General features: G+C 40.3%; 1 protein-coding gene across 1 annotated transcript in view; it reads left to right on the top strand.

The window, feature by feature from the left end:
* The first annotated feature begins 234 nt into the window (after positions 1-234).
* The window catches only part of ZPBP (zona pellucida binding protein), a 222,116-nt gene continuing 216,475 nt past the window's right edge, over positions 235-5,875 (top strand). The window contains exon 1 of the mRNA XM_006875279.1: positions 235-322. The gene's annotated coding sequence lies outside the window, so the exon portion shown is untranslated. The remainder of the gene's footprint in view (positions 323-5,875) is intronic.

Raw genomic sequence — 5,875 nt, 5'->3', positions numbered from 1 at the left:
TGCTGGCCTTGTGATTTGAAGTCCAGTGTTGATCCTACAGCACCACACTAGAAGTCCTGAGGTACAGTGGGTAAGTTTACTTCATTGAAACAAATGAAAGAGAATAGAGTTGGATCTGAATAACAAATGTCAGAGGAAATGGAGCTGAAATCAAATGTGTTATGGTACTGTACTATTTTTGTCTCTTGGAATTTCTACAAGTTGTTGATCACTTTTCATCTTTTCTGTGTGTTCTTGACAGTTGGATATTTGATTCGATTACCAAGAGGATTTCATTTGTCCCAAGATTTGGTGAAAATAGTGGGATCAACAGATTTTCCAGGTATTTACAAGTGAATTTTCTGTGATTTTAAGAAAGTAATTACCAGTTGACCAGTCCTTGTGTGGCTTTGTAGGATGGTGGTAGTTGTGGTTGTGTGCCAGCAAATTGCTTCCAAGGCTGTAAATATTTACAGGGGTAGACAGCCTCATTTTTCTCTGGTGGAGCAACTGGTAGATTCCAACTGCTGACCTGAAGTTAGTAGCCCACAAAGCTACCAGGGCTCCTTGGCATGTTAACTACAATGTTAGAAATTGTGCAAACCCATCAGCTGCTCCTCAGAAACCCCATTCAGGGCCCTGATGAGTCAGAACTGATTCAACAGCACTTAACAACAGCAATTAAATGTAATCAGTTTTATCCTATAAGCTAATTTTCCTTCAGTTTTCTCTGTCATTTCATTCAATAGGAAGACTTTTTCATTTTATATGAATGGATAAAAAGTTGTTTCCATATACGAGGGTGAGTCAAAAGTGATCTGTACTGTGGTCATATGAAAACACTATTTTTTTGTCCACGGCTGATGACAACATTGAGTGAGCACATGCAATGATTCTGTCGAATAGACAAATGACAGTGGGTTATGTGACAAACCATCTGCAAATCCTCCCTGGCTCTGCCTATGAAATAATCCACGACAGACTTGGGTTTCAAAAGGTTTGTGCATAATGGGTAGTGAAACAACTCAAGGAAGAGCATAAACAAGCGCTGGACATCTGCAAACAGAATTTGGACCAGTGCGCGAAGGAAGGTAAAAGTTCCTTTAAAAAAGTCATCACATGGATTTAGTCCTACGAGTCTGAGAAGAAACAGCAGAATTTGGAATGGAACCATCTGTGATAGTTGACCAAGAAAAAGTTCAAAAGTCAACCACCAGGTAGAAAATTGATGATTACAAATGTCCTGGGATTCTCAAGGACCAGTATTGGAATACTGTCAGGAAAAGGGTTCAACAATCCACAGTGCTCATTGCAGTGAGATACTCACTGAATTGCTGATGCTTAGACTTCAGATTAAATGCTGAGGACTGCTATCCAAGGGGATGGAATCTTGCATGCTGCTGTCCACACTGTTGACACTCTGTAAAAACTTTATTTTGAGGTGTTAAAGCATCCTCCCTATAGTCCTGATCTTGTTCCATCAGACTCTCACCTGTTGGGTTCCCTGAAAGCAGCCCTTCAGGATGAATATTCAACTCTGATGAAGAAAGGAAGACAGCGGTGCATTCATGGCTCTCAGATCATCCAAAAACAATTTTTAATAAGGAATATGAAAGCTTGTTGACAAATGGACAAAGTATATTGAGAAGCAAGGAGATTATGTCGAAAAATGATGTATTTGTCTTTTCTAAAAGTTGATTAAATTCTGCAGCCAGACTGCAAATAATTTTTGACTCACCCTTATTAGATAAGAGTCATCTAGGTCCAACTAATAAAACTTTTTAAAATTTGCAAAGAAAAATTATTTCTAAAAATTTCCTAGTTAATGTTGCCTATGACATTAATAGCATTATTGCATACTAGCAGATACTATTGCTGATGGTCCTGGTATTGCACTGTAGGATAAGCACTGGATTGCTAACCGCAAGGTCAGTGGTTCAGATCTACCAGCCACTCCTTTGAAAACCCTCTATAGGGTTGCTGTGAGTCAGAACAGACTCAATGGTACATCACCATAACTTTCTGATTAGCAGACCAATGGGTAACCCACTATGCTACCTGCACTCTTTATGCAGTTTATATAAAGTAAATTTATTTCAGTGTGGCCTGCATATTATCAAGATTTTAGATTATAGCCAGAGGAGTTGTGGTACCACATCAAGATTAAGAGGCAGTTGTTAGAACAGTAAGTTACTGAATGTTTTAAAATCAGGAGAGGTGTGTGCCAGCGTTGTAGCTTTCATCCTACCTGATGGGAAGAGATCCTCATTTGTATCCATACAAAAAAAGGTGACCCAATGGAATGCATAAATCATCGAACAATATTATTATCACACACAAGTAAAACTTTACTAAGGATAATTCAAAACTGCCTGCAGCAGTACATTGACAGGGGACTGCCGGAAACTCAAACCAGATTCAGAAGAGGATGTGAAGCAAGGGATAGATATCATTGCTAACGTCAGATGGATCTTGGCTGAAAGCAGACAATACAATAAAGATCTTCACTTTTGCTTTGTTGACTACACAATGGCTTTTGACGGTGTGGATCCTTACAAGTTATGAATAACATTGCAAAGAATAGCTATTCGAGAACACTTAATTTTGCTCATGAGGAGCCTGTATATAGACCAAATGCCAGTTGTTCGAAAAGAACGAGGGGATAATGGATGGTTTAAAATCAGGAAAGGTGTGTCTCAGGATTGTATTCTTTCAATCTGTATCCTGAGCACAAAGTAATGATAAAAAAGCTGAATTATATGAAGAAGATGGCATCCGAATTGGAGGAAGACTCATTAGCAACCTGTGATATGCAGATGATATCACAGAACTTCAATTTCGCTTGCAGGAAGCCAAGAGGACTTAAAATAATTATTGATGAAGAACAAAAACTTCAGTATGGATTGTGCCTCAATGTAAAAAAAACAAACAAAAATCCTCACCACTGAATCAGTAAATTATATCATGATAAATGGGGAAAAGATTGAAGTTGTCAAAGACTTGAATTTGCTTGTATCTATGATCATCATTCATCGAAACAACAGTCAGATGACATATGTTGTTGTTAAGTGCTGTCGAGTCAGTTCCAAACCATAGCCACCCTGTATAAGGTTTCCAAGGAGTAGCTGGTGAGCTTGAACCACTGACCTTGCAGTTCAAATGGCTTTGCAGTCTGATCCATTAGCCCACAGCACCACACCAGGACTCCAAACGACATATAGATTTGCCTAAAAAAAGTGCAGCCAGAGTGCTCCTTGCAGGCCAGGATGGCCAAATTTCGTTTCTCATATTTCAGATATATTGTCAGGAGGGACCAGTCACTGGAGAAGGATATCATGTTTAGTAAGGTGAATGGTTTGAGAAAAAGAGGAAGACCCCCAGCGAGATGGGTCGGCTAAGTGGCAGCATCAGTGCACTCAAGTGTGGCAATAATAGTGAGGTTAGCCCAGGATCGGGCAGTGTTTTCTTCTGCTGTGCATAAGGTTGCTATGGGTCGGTACCGACTCGATGGCACCTAACAACAACAACAACATATGTCATTTGCCTAATGTAGCAAAGATAGCATTAGCCAAATCTGCTGTGCAAGACCTCGTTAATATGTTGAAGAGCAATAGTATAAGTTTGAGGATTAAGGTGTGCCAGACTCAAGCCTTGGTATTTTCGAGAGCCTCACGTGCATGTTTAAGTGAATAAGGAGGACCATACATCAGTTAGAGCATTTGTTATGGTGTTGGAGAAATTTTAGAGAACCATGGACTTCCAGAAGAACACACATTTGTTTTAGAAGATGTACAGCTAGACTCTTTCTTAGAAGCTTGGATTACCAGACTTTGTCTCTCATATTTCATATATATATTATAGGAGGGAGGGACCAGTCCATGGATAAGGATGTTATTCTTGGCAAAGTAGAAGGTCAGTGAAAAAGAGAACGATCCCCAAAGAGACTGATTGGCACAGTGGCAGCAGTAATGGGCTCAAGTGTGGTAACGGTTGTGAGGATGGTGCAGGACCAGGCGATGTTTCATTCTTTTGTGCATAAGGTTGCTGCAAGTCTATAGTGACTTGATATCACCTAACAACTACAATAACAATATTGTAACTCTATTATTTAGCTGCCAAAGTTATGTTCTGAAGTGACTATACTATTGCACTTTCCTGCTAGCAATGCATAGTAGTCCTGGTGTGGTATTGTGGGTGAATGCACTGGACTGCAAAGTTGGTAAACCACAAAGTCAGTGGTTCAAGCCTACCAGTTGTTCCTTGGAAACCGTATGCAGGGTTGCTATGAGTCAGAATGGACTCAAAGGCATTTAATAACAACAACAAAGCAATGTATAAGGGTTCTACTTCCTCCACATCTTTGCTAATATTTATTATTTCATTATAGTCATTGTTGTTGACTACCCTTGAGTAGAGTCTGACTCCTAACAACCCTATTGAACAGAGCAGCTATCCTGAAGTTGCCTATCTTTCCTCGTACGGAGCTGCTGACAGGTTCTAACACTTACATTGTGGTTAATAGACAAGTGCTGAAACATTATGTCACCAGAGCTCCTTCTTAGCCATCCTGTTGTTCTTGTTGTTGTTGTGAGGTGCCACCAAATTGATTCCGACCCATAGGGACTCTGTATAGGGTTTCTGAGGAGTGACTGGCGAGCTTGAACCACTGATCTTGCAGTTCAAACTGACCTTGCAGTCCAGCACATCAACCCATGGCACTACACCAGGACTCCAAAACGAACCTGGGCCAACAGCTTGGAAGGCAGCTATCCTCACCATTAACCACCAGTGTCACACTCGTAGCAGTTCTAATGAGTCCATTATGGTATCTCAATGTGTTTTTGTTTGCTTTTTTTCAAGTTTTTATTGTGAATTGAGTGATTCATTTATATGAGTGAACATCAATTTTACACTCATTGTTTCATTGCAATGATTACAGTCTCCTCATTAGGAGACCAATATGGTTGCCAGCAAGCTTACATGCCTGCTCATGTACTCCCTTTGAGTTTCAGTCTTGGAGGGGAATTGGTCTTGAAGAAACTTGATTGTTTGCCTTGATGGATCCCCAGCAAACAACTTGCTTGTTCTTGTAGTAGCCAATAAGACTACCATTTTAAAAAATGTTTTCCTGCTGGTCTTTCTTTCAAGAAGTATCTTCTGTTCCTCTAGCTATTCCAGGCTGGTTTGCGCATCCTTTCAAGTAGGACTGTTCCACCTCAGAGGGTTTTGGTTGGGGCTCAGGATTCCACCTTAGGTCTTACAGACTACAAAAGCTCCACAGGAAGGCTATTTCACTGGGCAAATTCTAGAACTCCTTGTAGGTATTCCAATCAGTTATAGGCTGAAGACGGGCTTACGAGCTTTCCATAATCATGTTTCCCAAAATTCCTTTCTATCCCACTCAACTGTCTTTTTTTACAATAGTAGGCAAAGGAAACCAATATTCATAAGACAGTCAAGTATCTTAACATTATTTCCCCTCTTTTACCCATTCAGTCTATGCCTCAATCCCTGTATCGCAGAGCCCTGTTGTTCCAAGGATGAGCATACATCACTATTAACCTGTTCCATTTAGCCCATGCAAACCCGCTTCTGTGTTCCCCAATATACCTTGTTTTTCCATTCCTCTTCCACTTCTTGTGCATTGCCCTCCCCAACCCTGAACTATGATGTGTCTATTCCCTACCCTGTGTACTACCATTCCTCTACCTCCCCTCACCCATCCATAACCAACAAAGAATATTTTTTTTCCCTTTGAGTATGTTCCTAAAGGAAATAGTGTTCCTTTTCCTTTTATGGTAACTTCCAGTAATGGTCTTATGCAGTATTTGTCTTTGTGACTGAAATTTCATTCAGCATAAGGTCCTCAAGGTTCATCCATGTTATGTGGTGGCTT

This window comes from Chrysochloris asiatica, unplaced genomic scaffold (genome assembly GCF_000296735.1).
Source record: "Chrysochloris asiatica unplaced genomic scaffold, ChrAsi1.0 scaffold00317, whole genome shotgun sequence".
NCBI lineage: Eukaryota > Metazoa > Chordata > Mammalia > Afrosoricida > Chrysochloridae > Chrysochloris > Chrysochloris asiatica.
This window is presented reverse-complemented; position numbering and strand designations above follow the sequence as displayed.